We start from the raw sequence: 17511 nt of genomic DNA, 5'->3' as shown, positions 1-17511 counted from the left end.
ATGCCTGAAAGCGGTCTTTCTTCTGAGTCCTTAGAAGGAATCAATCCTGTTGACACCTTGAATTCTGACGTCCAGCCTTCAGAACTGTGAGATAATACATATTTGTTGTTTTAGCCCCTCAATTTGTGGTAATTTGTTACGGCAGCTACTATACAGCTATCCTGATGTTTCTGTTTCTTCAGCTCCCTTTGGTCAGCCCTCTCTTCCTCTAGTTTGCCAGCTACATGACTTCCCCTTCACAAATCATTTCTAGTTTCATGCCTACCGAAAAAATTGTTCTTCCTCTCAAGGCTTCATCTCAAATTGTTTCTGTGACAGGGATCCACCCTTTGTCCCCTCAGCATCCAGGAAGTAGAATCCTTTTTCCTCTGCTTTTTGTGCTCACATCCCTTCTTTAAGCCATGGATGTGAGCCAAATGAGGTGACTAAATGAGAAGACTCAGGGGTGAGGATATAAAAGAAAATACCAGGAAAAAATCTCCCAAACCTTAATTTATCATCCTGCCACCTATATATAGATGCAGATTTATCAATACTGTTGCCCCAGAATGGGCCTCTGTGTTCCCTGTCCCTAGTGTCTCTTTAACCTCAGAGAAGAAAGTAAAATAAGGAAGTAGAAGGATTGAAAAGTTAAGGAAATGACCAAGTTAGAAAGACCTGGGTGTCTTCAGTACAAGCCTTGTTGTCAGTGTATGATGGCAGCTCCACCACAGGGAGGAAAGCAGTCTTTGTATCTTACTCCACACTCACGGCTGGTTTCCAATGCACAGCCCAGGGGTTTCAGCCTTGTGGGTCTAGAAGTGAAGTGTTTACATGATACAATAGGAGAGACCAAGATGAATGCCTCTTAATCTCCTGAGAAAACAGACGCTAATGGGAACCAAATTGAGAGAACCAAGAATTATGCTCAGTTATAAAGCATTTAATACAGTGGCTCATGGTCAGCACTCAATAAATATCATCAGTTGGTATTATTATTACCATATTTCGTGAACTTTGAAATGCACTTAAATTTTTTTCCAATAGTATTTTAAAGCAATATGAGACATCATGTCATTTCACCTGAAAATACATTCAGAATGCATTTCCAAATTGGTTTTTTTAAGCATTGATCACTTATGGAGATTTTCTGATTGTTTCAATTTTTCAGTTTTTGCAGTCATAAAAGATTCCTACAGATTCTCTTTACCATATACTGTACCATATACTCAGCCTCTTGCCTGTCACTGTCCTCAAGTTCACCAATGCATTCTCTTTTGCTCTAGTTCCCATTTCCTCTTACCCAAAGGATATCACTCTAGAAATTTCTCATTTTTCTCTCTTCGATCATTCCATCAGCAAACATGCATCCTATTCTCTCTTTCAATTTTAAATTTTCTCTTGTCTACACTTTTCCTTCCAATTGGGGCTCATTTCTTCCTCCCATTGCAATAAAACTCTTTGGAAGATGTGACATCTGGATGGCTCAGTTGGTTAAATTGTCCAACTCTTGACCAACTCAGGTCATGATCTCCTGGTTTGAGTCCCACATTGAGCTCTGCACTGACAGCAAGGAACCTGCTTGGGATTCTCAGTTTCTTCTCTTTCTGTCCATCCCCTGCTCATTCTCTCTCTCTCTCTCTCTCTCTCTCTCTCTCTAAACAAACAAATAAACTTAAAAATAAAAAATTTCTTGGAAGAGTTATAAAGCATATGTTTCCCCACACCCCTCACATTTTTAACAGTTTGGGAATCAGAGTACCCATAAAGTGAAAATAAAATTACTTACATGAATCTAGCAATGAGTAGTGAAGGACAGAGCAAAGTTGTAGCTGTTTCTGTAACCTTGTCACAAGTGTGGGAAGCTCTCATTGAATGATATTGTTTCAGAAAAGGCTCCAGAGTCTGAGTGGATTCAAGTCTTAGTTTCTCCAATTATTAGCTGTGTGATTGCAGATAGGATTTTTTTTTAGCTCTCTAAGTTTTAATTTACTCAGCTATAAAATAGGGGAATAGTAAAGTTACCTATGCATTAAATTTTTTATGTGTATTAAAGCAGGTAATACATGTTAAGTGCATAGCAAAGTACCCCCATTACATGGTACTCAATAGAGTAGCTTTCATCCTCATCATCACACACCATCTTATGTACACATGTAAATACATGAACCATGATTAATGGTGGACCATACTGGAATATCATATAAAAGGTTTATTCACATTATGTAACAGGCAGGGCAACAGTTTACTCTTTGCTCCATCCTCTCAGTGAAAATAACTGCCATTCAGTTGTGACACAATCATAGTGTTATCAACCTAGTAAGAAACACCAGAATATTGTAAAAGGCAAAGCCTTTTCATGGTCTTCAGCAATCTATTGAAAATTAAAACATAATTAGTGGGGCAAAACAATGGTTTGCATCTCTTAATTACCATTCTATTTTTTGACAGAATGTTTTAATTATTGTTTTCTTTTCTCTTCTCTTCTGTTTCTATTGATTTGTTGCCAGTTTAATTGTGCCACTAGGACCTCCCAGTTCTCAATGAGTTGCCTGCCCTCAGGGGATTCTGTCTGCTTCATTGTTTTAAAGTAAACCAGATCTCCAAATACCTACAAAACAAAATCAGAATTTGAAGACATCTTTTTAAAATAAATGTTGGAATAAATAATAAAGCATAAGATTCAACATATAGTGGAAAATTTAGAGGAAGCATAGTTTCTGACTTTAGACATAGAGGAATGATTGTTATTAATAAATGTGCTATAGACTTATCTAAGGCATTAATACAACGGAACAATAAAATAACAGATTTTTAAAACTTTTTGTTTGGGCCTATAGGCCAAATTATCTTTTCCCAATCATATTTGATGAGCTGTGTTCTGATGAGTATAGCCTACAGATGGGTGATTACTGTGAAGGACATTAGTAAGTCTACACATCAATGAGTTAGCATTCTCCATAAATTTTTAGTTTATTGAAAATCTCCAGTTGCCTTTAAAGTTCAAATTTAGTGAAAGAATTTTCAAATGGCAGTAAAAGATAAAGAAGACATCAATTAACATTTTATTTTATGATCAGATGGCCTCATTACCAAAGAAAAAGTGTCAAGTAGCGAATAGTCTGTAAATAACACTGTGAATGTTCACAGCATTGTCTCAGACAGACTTGGTTTGAGTGTTGGCTCCACCAACATGTAGACCTTGAGCAAATTACTTAACCTTCTGAATCTTTATTTCGCATCTGAAAACGAGAACAATGTTAGAACCTTCCTTATAAGGTTGATGTGAACAATTAAATGAGATGATGCATATAAAACATAGGGTTAAGTGCTCAGTCCATGTTGTAATAATAGTAGTATAAAGCCAATATTCAGTACAAAGCCTCTTCAGTGACTATACACATAAATGCCTCCCTCCAAAGGAAGCAAAACAAATGTTCACAGTGTTTGCAGAGTAATCTGGACACAAGCATTATCAGGTATTTGGTGTCCCTTTGTCTAAATGTTTTCTTTTATTCCACTCATGGAATAAATGACATCCCAGAGCCATCGCCATGGCTAAGAGTTGGGATATAACCATGGAGCATGTCCAAATGTCATACCAATGGCAGCTTGGTTGTTCTTGAGAAATTTAGTTGGATGAGGATCTTGAAACAATGGTATAATATAATAGTTTTCAAATATTTTTCACCATGACCCATAGTAAGACATCATGATTTGTCACATTTACACATACATACCCACAACTGAAACAAAAGTTTTATAAAAAACTTACTGTTATGAGATATCCTTTGATACTTTTCTCCTGTCCTATCCATTTTATTTCTTTTTTTAAGTATTTGGTTTCACCAAATTGATTTCAGCTGCTATGAAAGGATCTCAGCACAGTTTGAAAAATGTGCTGTAAGGAATACTGTTCTCTCCCAGTTTCCTAAGGTCATCTTTGCTTTCTTCATTCATTTTTCAGCATCTTTATAATTTTATCTCTAAGTGAAGTAGATGCTGTTACATAACAAGAGGGTCTTACTGGTAGGAATGTTTCTAAGCCAGGTGAAAATTCTTTTTGTGTGTAGGATTTTAGGGGCATGCTGAGGTAGAACAGAAGCATAGACTTTGAGAGCAGCAAGGGTTCTTTTAGAGTTGAGATCAGGCCATAACACCTTGCTGTTTCCTCAGAGGGTTTCGAAATATCTCGGACGCCTACTTGTGCTTCCACTTCCTGAGCATAGTCACTGACATGAAACACCTTTAGATGACTGATCTGGGGCTTTTCATTTGCTCCTTCAGCCCCTTTGAGTCTGGACAGCCTCGATTACGGCTCCTTGTAGTGTTCTATAAAAGTTACTTGATGAGGAGGAGAAGGAGGGGCCGGAGTCTGCTCATTATCAGCAGCACCTCACGGCCAGAGCTGTTGAGACGTGCAAGGCCAGTAAGTTTGAATGATCTCCAAAGCTGAGAGGTATAATGCCAATAGGGCTAGTTGGGAAGATGGCAAAAGGGCCGCAATCTCAGTGTACCTTGTACGTTAGGATGGTCAGGACCCAGAAAACATGTGCCTCTACCCACTCATCATGCTCCACAGAGAACATTAAGTGTCATAATGCTATATAGCATTTTTAAACATCCTATGTCTTCAGTTAAATTATAAGCTCCTGAGAGTAGAAACAATTGTCATTTTTTTTGTGTCCTTCTATAGAGGCATGCACACTGTTCACATGCAATCAATACAGATTAAATTAACAGTATGCTATGGCTGCATTTTCCAGATTTGCTATTTAATTTGTTTGCTCCATAATATAAAATGCTACTCACCCCTCCCCCACAATTGGATTGATTATATTAGATTTAGAAATCTAATGTAATCTTAGAAACACAGAAAAGCCAACAGTGGGTGAATGTGCACAATTAGTTGGTTATCCAGAGTAATAGTGATGCTGAAGTCTTTCTGATGACATGAACAGAATGTGTGAAACTTGTAAGAATTCAAACAATTCATAAACCTCTAAATATCTTGGCAATTTCATTTTCAAAATTACAGAAGTGATGAGAGAAACTTAGGATGAGTTAAGCAAATTCTCAGCCAGACTTTTTTTTTCTTAACAGTACTGAAGTGACTACAATGGAAGAATGGATTAGGGAAGGGAAGGAGAGGGAAAGAAATCTAGAGAGAGGGAGGGAGGCAAATCATGAGAGACTCTTGAATACTGAAAACAAGCTGAGGGCTGAAGAGGGAGGGAGAAAGGAGAAGGGGGGTGATGGGCATGGAGGAGGGCTCTTGTGGGGAAGAGCACTGGGTGTTATATGGAAACCAACTTGGCAATAAACTATTAATAAAATTTTAAAAATTTAAAAATTTAAAAACAGAAGAATGGGTTAGGATGCAAGCTGCCCATTTTTTCTCAGTTGTTTTAATATTTGAATGGTTTTCAAAAAGGACCAGTTTGCAAATGTAGTTTGGTGGGGAAGTAAGCTTGCCCCTGAGCTGAAACTTGATATGCAATAAAGATCACATTTTATGATAAGAGTAACCTTAAATACATGAGCCACAGGGGTTCTCTTGAAAGTACCAGGGAATGAAGACATGATTGTGGGAACAGGTCTTCAGGTTTTATTTTCTCATTTGGTTGAGTCCACTTATCTCTAATGATTCTTTAAATAAAAGGGAAGTACCTTTTTCATTTAGTTTCCTTCAAGCTGAGGAAAAAAATGTAAAGCTTTGAAAAAGACCTCTAGTCTGTAGGCTTCATTAAAAGCAAAATAAAACCAGACACTAGCTGGTAATTTCATAGGGACAGCAGTGGCCATACCTCCTGGTGAATCGGTGAGCTCAGCAGTCACATGGGTGCCATGCACCAGAGAAGAGATGGATCAGCTAGAGCCAATGGGCAGTTGAAAGGTAGGATCTTATTTACAACACAAATGCTGTCAAGTGCCTTGTGGTTTGAAGAGCCATTCAGAAGACCTTAGATGAAAGACAAAGTGCCTTTTGAATACTGACAAACCAGAACCTAAATTCCTCAGGAGCTTGGAACTCTCACCAGGTGGTTCACGTTGGCATTTTAGGGGATGGGTCAGAGGGTGTGTATGAAGTGTGAAGTGTAGCTAACAGAAGGAGGGGTTTCAAGAATTTGTTCATCCATCAAACATAATCCAAGTACCTCCGATGGGGATTATATTCATTTTACTGATGGAGAAATGCTGAAGCCCAGACCCTTTCTGGATCCTTAAACGCCTTAAGCTTGGAGCACTCTTCTTCCCCAGCTCTCCCTCCCGACTCCCTTGTTCTCCGGTTTATTCCCTATCAAGTATGCACCCTCAACTCCAACTCAGCTTTTAGCTTAAATGTGACTTCCACAGAAAAGTCTCCTACCCCCACCCCCAATTTTTCTGAATCCCTCTTGTACATATGTCATTTTTTACCTACCTGACACTTTACACAACCATAAATAAATAACTTTCTATGCAGTTATTTTTTTTTTTTAAAGCTTGCATTCCCTGCTGGGCAGAAAGCGCCACGAGGGCAAGGACAGACCTGTCCTGTTCACTGTGTGCTAAGGTCACTGTGTCCTAAGGTCGGAAAGAGTGCCAGTCTCAGGGCAGGATTAAGACATTTTGAAAAACTTCCACCCCATAGACTATGTCACTGAAGCTAATAGAATATATGTACATGGAAAATAAAAGAACCATTTTTGGATTTTTAGATTTTTCTGACTGTAAAATTCTGGTGACACAGCCATTGCTTTGTTGGATGTCTATGCAAAAATGTCTGTTTACCCAGGAATCTCACCTGTCATGTGGTAATTTAACCAAATGGGAGAGCTGGGATTCCAACCCAGGCCTGACTGATTTTCAAGTCTTCTACCTTCCATCACATCAAGCAGGAGGAGGGGGAAGGAAAGGGAAGTGGGGAGCTCACACGTGGTTTCTGCCTTCATGAGACTCTTTTATGTGTCTAATGCTATATGTGTGCACACACAGTTTGGCTCCTTTGTAACCATCCTTTTATTCATTCATTCATTCATGTAGTTGATATTGACCGAGTGTCCTTTAGGGGACAGGCACTGGGAATACAGAGGTAGGCAGACGCTACTCCAACAGGTAACAATCCAACATAGTCACTACTGTGACAGAAGTAAGAACAAAGTCCTAAAGACACACAGTTCTAGTATTCTGGGTCTCCACTAAGAACAACATATATGTTAGAATAGTAGCTCTTTATTTTAGAATAATTATAGTTTCCCTTGAGAATAAAAAGAATGATAGCTTGTAGCATTGTACTTGAATGTACAATGTACATTCAATGTACTCAGTCCAAGAAATGCTGCATACGTTTTGCATGGCTACATGGAGATTCTTGTATTAGGAAAAATATTTATGAAAAATCCTAGCTCACCAAAGAGAAACATTTAAACAGATTCTACATTAAAATACAGATTTTTCTCTTTCTATCCAATGTTATATTCACATGTGAGAATTTTGTTACTGCTTTGATTTTAAAATATCAATACCAATAGGGCTAGTTGGGATTGACACATGTAGAAATGCAATTTCTGCTGCCTTCTATTAGTCAAAGAATTTTTTTAAATGTATTCCCTGACCTACTCTCACAGTCCTTCCCTCTCTACTGCACCACCATCTCTGCTGCTCCTCACCCTCATCCTTCCAGTTGCTTAGGGATCTTTAGCTCAATTTTTTCTCAAGCCCTTCCTTCACATGATTAGAAATCTCATTCACTACATGAAAAATATACCCTACATCTGATCAGTTTTTGCTACCTTGGTAGATGCCACCATCCTATCTTTCTCTCTCTCTCTCTCTCTCTCTCTCTCTCTCTCTCTCTCTTTCTCTCTCTTTCTCTCTTTCTTTCTTAATGTTTATTCATTTTTGAGAAAGAGTGGGGGGAGGAACAAAGAGAGAGAGAGGGAGACACAGAATCCAAAGCAGGTTCCAGGCTCCAAGCTATCAGCACAGAGCCTGATGCGAGACTTAAACCCACAAGCAATGAGATCATGACCTGAGCTGAAGTCAGATGCCCAATCAACTGGGCCACCAAGGGGCCCCCACCATGATCTCTTACTTGGATCAAAGTAGCCTCCTAATTGACTCCCTGTTTCTACCCTTCCCACTCACTCATCTACTCTACACAGCAGCCAGAGTGATCCTTCTAAAACTCTTGAATGATTTCTCACTTCATTCAGAGTAAAAGACAAAGGAATTACACTGGCCTATGAAGCCCCAAAGGATCATTCCTGTCATCTCTCTGACCTCAGCCCCAACTTACCTCCTTCACTCTACTCTTTTTTTCTCTCCAGGGTGCTTTTGACAAGATTTAGAGACATTTTTAGTTATTACAATTAGGGTTGGGGTGTAGATTACTGGCATCTAGTGGGTAGAGGCCAGGGAGGCTATTAACCCTCCTGCAATGCACTGGACAGCCCTTACTACAAGTTCATGAGCCCATAATGTCAGCCGTTCTGAAGTTGAGAAACTGAATCATCCGTGTACCTAATCACCTCCTTTAGGGCTGGGTTCTCATGTCACTTTTTCAATAAGGCTTTCCTGACCTGCCCCCCTCCCGGAAGTGTTCTGCCAACACACTCCTAGTCGCCTGTATCCTCCATGACATTTTTCTTAAACACATCACTCATTAGCATGATTTACTTTTGTTTACTGTTTATCTTCTATCTGTCCAGCTAGATTACAAACTTCATGAGAGCAGGCATATTTATGTGCTGGTGTGCTGGTGCAGCCCAGAAGAATGGCTGGCAATAATAAGCTCTCCATGCATTTTGCTGTGAAAACGAATTTAGTGTTCATGTGTGTAAGACTTGGCAGTGGGACTGTGGTAAGGTGTGGCTCTTTGATTCTCACCTGCCACTCAGTGTCCTCTGAGGGGTTCTTTAAAAGAAAATAATCATCAAAACTATCAATTTGTATCATCTGCTGAAGGGAAATTTGAAATTCCAGGTTGGAGGACTTCCTTCTGTAATTTGTATTTGCCTTTGAAATCATTAATAATAGTATTACCAAGAAGCTCTGTGCTTCTTGAAGAAGCTCAGGTTTAAATAAAAGATGTATGTTCAGGCAATCTCCTTTATATTTGGTATGGCTTTCAGGCAATATTTATTTAATAATTTCATAATGTGTCACCTTTCTTTGACTAAGTGATGCTAAAAATGGCCAGTAGAGAATATTTATTATTTTTAGACTCCAAAATAAAAAGAAAGATATATCTTTTAATCTTCCCAGTTCTATTTTGTAAGCATCAATACAGATCTCAGTGTTTTGTCCTCTTCAGCTTGAATCATTACCAGACATGATGAAGTAGTTGTTTCCCCTCAAAGTTCAATCGCCATGGTTACCAGTAGGTTTTTATAATGGTATATATTTCAGTTTTTCTTTTTTTCACTTCATGGTGATTTTGATTTTATTGGAAGATGACTTTTACTAAATAGTTGCCACTTGAATATAAATTTTTGGTACTTGGGAGTCTCTCTAGCTTATTCCTTCTTCAAGAGCAAAATTGTCTCTCTAGAAGGGAAAAAACAGACTAGTTTGAAAAGGTTCGAAAAATATTGTTTATCTCACAATCGTGCAAATGTTTGCCTTCATAGCTCATAGTTCCCCTCCCCTCTACCTGTTTTGATTCACACTTAAATTGTTCATTACACAAGGAGTCTGGGAGTCCAGTACAAGGAAACTACATTTTCAAGTAATTTGCAGGTTTTGAGATGATACAAATTTGTTGTCTGGGCACACATTCTGGTTCTTTTCCTTTCATCCAGACATGTAAAACTGATTTGCTGTTTAAAGGCTGTTTGCTCTGTATGCCTTTCTTAAACCTAATGAGCAAAAATATGGGAATCATTGTTTTCTTTGTTCTAATGGCACAGTAAGGTTGGTTGCAACACAGGGGAGGGAAACTGGCAAAGGGCTTTTTACTTTTAAGCATGACTTTCAAAATAAATCTTCAGGCAAATGCTTTGGAGACATCTCAACAAATGCCCTGTGATCTTTAGCTGGACTGTCAAGCTATTTTCCCCCCTTTTAAACATCAGTAGCTTAACTACTTTTCTGTAAGACAAACAGAGCCAATTTTGGAGGGGGGAGTCAGTAATTACATCTGATTTCCATTATGATTTCTCCTTTCTGTGCTAAACAAAGAAACCAACACCAAGACAAAATCTCTTCTTACTTTCATAAGATTTGAATGTGTCGAAACGAATGGTCAATAACTTTATTGGGGCCCCCCAAAAGTTTCAGAAGATTAAATGTAGGACATTTTAATCTTATGATTTGTCTTAATTTCTTGACTTTTACCCTCCTTCATTTATAAAGTAACTTTCCTCGACCAGGATTGGTAAGAATACAGGTATTTTCAAATATTGAAATGATTTTAAAAATTGCATGATCTTGACATCAAAAGATCTGGGAAGGAGGTCCCAGGCTTCCTAGGGCTGACCTTATTTGCAGAAAAAAATATATAGCTAGAGTCTTACCTGGATGATGAGGAAGGAAGCAGATCATTAGAATGTATATGCATCATGCAGACAGATCAATGCCTTCCTTAAACTGATAAAAGCCAGTATGGTCTTAGGTTGTTTCTGAGGACAAGCTATTCATTTGGTATATACACTAAAATACTTTTACATCTTTTATATAGTAGTGTCATGAATATATTATTAATATATTTGTGATCTAGCCCCCATATATGTGCACTTAGAATATTTCTAGAGTTCCTGCTTGTTTAGTTTTTCTGAAATAAACTACAAATTATATCTTGAAAATTTTCATTCAACACTATCAGAAAGACACAAAACACTGAATCATCATGGTAGAAGGACTCTAGCATATGAATATCAATTTCCAACCAGACAATGGCAATGAAACAACTAGGAGTCAGCATTAGGCTATGATCCTCTGAAGGAAGATCTTGCTCGGCCTAAACGACAAGAATCAAGTGGAAGGCACTCAGCTATTTGTCATAACCAGTGACCTTAACGGAAAAAACGTGACTGTAGATTTGTTTCCCCAAACGGGTGCGCTGTCTTGGTGATTCAGAAGGGGGAAGTACAGGTTTTAAAAATGGCTTATGCTCAGGAACAAAACTGAGGTCTCTTTTCTGTTCCTGTAGTGATATATGCCAAAAAATAAGGGTTGGTTCTCAGTCTGATCTGTCCACAGATGCATGGTTTCTTTCTTTAACCAGCTGTAGCTAATTGCATGAGGGCCGCCTCTTGTGCTGAACATGAAAAGGAAACCTGTAATTTATTGCAACAGACCGTACCATTTCTGCTGTACAACTGGCTTTTCTGTCATGTCAATGAGTGGATTTCTCATGGTACATTGGCAGCTCAGAGACTGGAAAACAGCGTTAGCTGAGAGATAGAGAAGAGAAAAGGGTTTCAGAATCCCTTCATGTACTTTACACAGAGCTCAATAAAAGAATAAACTGGAAACAGAATTTCCCTTTGCAATCTGCCAGAGGCAATTCGGAGGGGGGGGGCTATTGTTTACACAGAACTCTTTGAATCAACTCCACTGACTTAGTAAGATACAAGTACGTGTCACATGTGACATGCAGCATATGAGGAGTTTCTATTGAGAAATCGTCCTCAAATGCTCAAAGAAATAGCCGAGGAGACGTCTCATTGTAAATAGAGTAGGACCCCCTACTTGTCCCCTATCCTTCCTGCGGGCCTTCATGGTTTCCAGGAGCTCAAGAGCTCAGTGAGGTATAAAATACTCACTAAATAACTGGGCCTGATTGTTATGAACCGGATCTGCCCATCAAGGTGTTTACTAGAAATTTAGTTCCTAATGAACTAGACTCCACCTTGCCTTAAGGCCCACTTGTAAATGCTTGTCAAAGTGGTGCCCTTCTTTTGTTGAGTGGAAATCCAAATTAAAAGACATACTATTTTGCAGCAACGGAAAGAAATAAGTTGAGAAAGTGCCATGTATGTTTTCCAGTTGACTCATGGCCCCCTCAATAGTCCTTTTGTATGAGGGTGGTAAGTTTTCAGTCGATGCTCTGACAGGTGTGAGGAAGAGAGCCCCAGGATGCTAATTCCCAGACAGAAGGTTGGAAATTCCACCAGGGTCTCCACACTGAGCTGTTTTCATCATGTTGGGTGCACGTGGTACCTGGAGCCACACAGTTGGGTGGTTTACACACCCACCCTCCTCACTCTAATAGTTTGGGAAAGATTCTAATTAAGCACAGGATAGCTAAGGAAGCCCAATCATCTGCCCATCTGCCATGATTGGCCCTCCAGATTCTCCTTAGGGTTATTTCTGATCCAATCCATCTATTCCAACTAAAATGCTTCTTCTTAGTACAATTTGAATCAATTAAAAATACCCAGTTTTGCTTGTGTGTCTTCATGAAGCAAATCCTGGTACATTTTTTTGTTCCTGTACATTGTTAGACAATGATTTCACTGAGGAAATTGGTCAATACTGTCCTTTTAAATAATTAAGAAATAGCTGAACAACAACTAAAGAGAAAAATGCCAGTTGAAACATGCATATATACACATACAGATCAAATATATGTATATATACCTGTGTGTACACACACACACACACACACACACACACACACACACACACAATCCAGGAGTCCGTGTCTAATCAGATTAATATTTGCTAACTGGAAAAATATTATCCAATTGTGTGATTATCCCAATCACATGATGTCTATTTTTCATCCTTTGTGGAAATAAGGAGTAGAGAGGGGTTTTTCAAAAACCTCAAAAAGTGAATAGTTACCAGTTTTTCCAACCACAACCCTCACAAATAAGCTTCCGTTTTTATTTCTTATACTAGTTTTCCATAGGAAAGTTGTTTCCTTCCAAGAAAAAAAGGGATCCATAATCTAAAATGACACAACCATCTCTGTCTACAAAAATATATACTTTGGTTTATAGAGAGTTTGGAATTGTTACAATATTATTAAATGATCTTTATTTTTAAACTATTTTCCCAAGAAACTCAGTGCTTTTGCATTAGAAGCGTTAGAGGAAACGCTATACTGCATAGTTCTTAAAATATATCTTATAAGTAGGATTTTTTCCTTTTTCTAAATTTTTAAAAGTTTTAATCCCAATAGAGTTAACATACAGTATTATATTAGTTTCAGGTATACAATATAGTGATTCAACAATTCTGTCCGTTACTCTGTGCTCATCATGACAAGTGCACTCTTACTCTCCTTCACCTGTTTCACCCATCTCCCCAGCTTCCTCTCTTCTGGAAACTATCTGTTTCTTCTCTAAAGCCTTATAAGTATTTTTTTAATAAATCAGATATACATGGGTTTCCTAAGAACAACTTTAATTCTCAGGAAAGCTCTATTTTATTGCTCCTCATATAAAAATATGTAAATTATTCATTTAAATTTTATCAGCCCTTGAAAATGAACACGACACACTTTAGTTCAAATATATTCTCAGAAACCTTTTCAAAAATTGCATTTAACTCAACTCTTCAAGAATTTGAATTATATTTAACTAAATTGTATTTATTTCAAGGATGTATCTGATTGTTGGAGCTTACAAGTGGAATTTGTTAGTTTTCAAGGTTTGTAGGAACACTCCACGTTACTGTTTTTGTTATTATTGGGGTTCATGATATAATTGTTCAGTTCAGGACTAAATATGATCCTGCTTAGCAGATAAATCCATTATTATCAATTTGTCCTTAAGGCTGAAGCAAGCAGAAATTATACCGTACATTAAGAAATTTCTGTTTTACTTAAATCCTGGGCTGGTCACCAAAAATGCCTGAGAGCATAGGATGAAATGTTAAGCTCTGAGGTACAAGATTTAGTTGTCATGAGCCAGCAGCTGCTGTAATCAAGGAGGGCTTCCTGGAAGAGATACATAGGTTTCTTCATGATCAGCTGAGGTTTTAGAGGCCCTATCATCACCTGCAGATCCAGAGACCTTTGGGTCATGTTCTTTTCCTAAGGCAGTATTTATACATGTCACATCAATTGTAGCTTTGTGAAAACTTCTGAAAGGACTATGGCTTTATATAATCAGCAGAGAGGAAAGGTAAAAAGGAGCAGGAGAATAAAAAGACATTTGTTGAGCCCTTATACGCCAGGCACTAGGCTGGGACCTTTGCTTATTTGTATCACACCCTTAGTAGTCACAATAATCCAGTAAGACAGTTTAGTATCCTCTTTCTAATTCTACAGACGAAGCCACCAACATTCAGAGTGATTAATGATCTTTCTTATGTTCACACATCTAATAACTATTAGAGTCAAGACAGGTCTAAATAGGTCTCATTTAATTCTAAATAGGTCTCATGCCAAATCCCACATTCCTTTCTCTATAGTGTACTGCTCTTAGCAAGGTCAACTCTTAAAGTAACACTTCTTTGCAGTAGAGAAGAGCTGTTAAGTGTGTAATAATTGTAACTTGGTACAACTTTACACATAAATTGATTCATAAAATCCTTTGACTAAAATCCTTCTTTAGACTCTGTGTTTTGATTTTAGGTTCTGAAAGTATGGTGTCTTTCCTAAAACAAATGAAAATTATAACAACTTTCTAATTTGCACCAAACAGAAGATGATGAGAGAGTGTGTAAAGAGAAGGCAATTTGATTATAGAAATATGTAAGGAGAGCAGCCTACTGGCAGAGGTAGCCTGGCAATCCACGCTCAGCCTGGCTGCTCTGTCTCTCAGTGACACAAATCATATATCCTGACTAAGGCTCAGTCTTCTTATCCCTTTTAACACCAACTATCTCTCTTTGCTCTTTTTCTACATCTAGACTGTACAGAAGTCTTCAGACAGGCTCAATCTGCCTGCATATCCATGGGGAATTGTCATAGAATAGCTTAAAAGTAGTTTTGCTTATAATCTCAGAAAAATACTACTTTAATAGATATTGACTTTGATCAAAAGTCTGATTTTAATAAGGTTAATTTCAATTGCAGATTTGGGTTTGAATTGTAATGTCAACCCATTGGGTTTTTTCTGCCTTCTAGTTTATGTGACAGAATTCAATATTCTCTAAACTTGCCTCTGAACTAGGGCAAGAAATCGGCCTCTGAAAGTGCCATAGCACCTGCAGCTGGTGATGTCAGGCAGTGTACTGGGCATTATATTGAGACCATACGAATCTGGAAACCAGCCAGCAATGGTGCTATTGGGCTGACATTTAAAGACGAGGCATTCTATTCTGCATGTAAAGAAAACATTAGGCAAATTTATAGCTTGAATTGACTATATTAGGCTAGCTAAGGTACAAATACTCAAACTTTTCCCTGAGTTATTTATTTTGGGGGTGATTCTGGGGTGGAATTCGGGCATAGCATAGGTGAATGTACACATTTAAATACCTTGCACCTGCAAATGCATCCATCTGGGTAGATAAGAATCAGTGGCCACTGATGGTCACAGATGGTTAAATGTACCAGGAAGTTGGCACTCTCAGGCTCAAAGCAATCCTGCCCACATCAAAGTCATGAGCGCACTTTGATTTCATAGCCCTTTTCATTGCCCTTTTATGTTACTGTGACAGAGGCTTTTGTGGTTAAAATCAGATGGTGTATCTGCCACTCACCCATTCAGGATAAGGTGCCCAGAACTTTAAAGAAGTAAGCAGAACATTAGAGTACCAGTGAGCTTGTTCTGATTTTCAATGGTCCACCCCAATGACTTTTACCAAGATAGTGTGTGAAAAAAATTGTTCAGAGCTATACAGATTTTTAAGTTTGGGGTAAGTCATAGTCATCTTCCAAGGGTCAACATGTTTGGTTTATTTTCTTGAATATAACCACTGTATCTCTTTGTTTCTTTCCTCCCACACCCTTCACAATGCTATATTTTTCTTTGTACTGCTGTGACGTACACCTGTGGCATGCTGGCGGAATGTTTTCATGTGGTGCCGGAAACTCCCAGATTCCAGGCTGACCCTTTCTTGTAATTTTGACCCCTTTATGAAATATGTTGTTCTTGCAGAGTCAAAACAAAGCAACACATGGAGACAAGGAGCATAGGCACTAGGTCAGAGTTACCATAGGCACTGGTAATGGATCCAGCCTCGATGTTTCCTCCAACACATTCCTTATTTTGAAGTAGTACAGATTCAGCCCTACCAGTTCCCCAGAGAAGGAGGCAAGTTTTTGCCACTTTCATTGTGATGAGGAAAAAAATACTTCATTTTAATTATAATAAATCCTAAAAAGAAATCTAATCATTTAGAAAATTCCATGGCTTCATCCAGTGATTCTCAAACTTTTTGGATGTTTCATTTCACCACATGATGTAAAAACTCCTAGATTTCTATCACCATGGAAACAAAACCAAAAAGCTCACTTTTCCCAAGAATGATATTTACAATATAATATTATATTGAACATTTATGGTAAGTTTTAAGGATCTCAAAATTATTATAGAAGTTTGAGGGATAAGATTTATTATGCACATCTTTTCACCAAGAAAAAAGAAAATTGGAAGAAGCAGCTATGTCCAGGATTATGGTAACATATCAGAAGTTCTCATCTGAAGATGGCAAATCCATTTAGAGCCAATTCTCTGTTATTTTTACATGTCCACCTAGACAGCATGTGTAGGTCTCAGATGGCTGTAGTTCAGACCACTAGCTGAAAACTGTCACCGCATGTGCCAGCCAGCCAGAAATAGTTTGTGAGCTATTCATGCCATGCTGAACTAGACTTTGATCTTCTGGAATCATTGAAATATGTACTGGGGCAAATGGTTTGGAAAGGGTATCTTCAAGCTCAGTTACACAGGCACCAGGCCACTTACCCAATTCAAAGACTAGAATGTGTTGGAGGGTGGGAGTGTGTGTAGTGTGACGTAGTGGGTGGTAGGAGTGGTAGAGTTTGTAAAAACGGAAATCCTAGGTTAAATACATGTGTGTGCACATGCACACACACATACTGCTAAATACATGTACACACATGCGCATGCACACGTGTGCACGTGCGCACACACACACACACACACACACACACTGTTAGCCATCCCTGATTCCTCTAGCATCTGACCTTTGCAGGACCAGGGTATTTGATACCCTGTACTAACCAAGGTAAAAGGCAAGATTTTTCAAAATGTTTGAAGGAAACAGGAAAAATGAAACCATATCAAATAAAGACACAATTATAGAATTAGATTTTTTATCATCAGTAAAAAGTGTTTTCAAGTAATTATAAAGTCAAATTCCCATGCAGTATGTTAACTTTCCATCAAATCTGACCCCAAACTGAATCTCCTTCCAAATAATGGCTGTATTGGAATGGTGACACAGCATATATCCAGCCTCTTTGCACTGAATTAAGCCTCATGGTGCCTGTGGTGACAACGTAGTAGGACAGTAATTCTCAAATGGGAATCCGTGGTCCTTTGGTAGGATGCTAATAAGATCACACTGAGAGACTTTCTAAACAATACATGTCCAGACCCCTCTTCATTAGGGAAATTAATTATACTAATCATGTTTAATAAGCTATAATCCTATACTCTCCATGCAAAATTCTCATCATTT

At 38.2% G+C, this 17511-nt stretch overlaps 1 pseudogene; it reads left to right on the top strand.

Moving 5' to 3' along the window:
• The window catches only part of LOC115295298, a 58713-nt pseudogene continuing 41202 nt past the window's right edge, over positions 1 to 17511 (top strand).

Source organism: Suricata suricatta, chromosome 7 (assembly GCF_006229205.1).
Source record: "Suricata suricatta isolate VVHF042 chromosome 7, meerkat_22Aug2017_6uvM2_HiC, whole genome shotgun sequence".
Taxonomy (NCBI): Eukaryota; Metazoa; Chordata; class Mammalia; order Carnivora; family Herpestidae; genus Suricata; species Suricata suricatta.
Note: the sequence above shows the minus strand (reverse complement) of the source record. Positions and strands in the feature narration are given on the sequence as shown.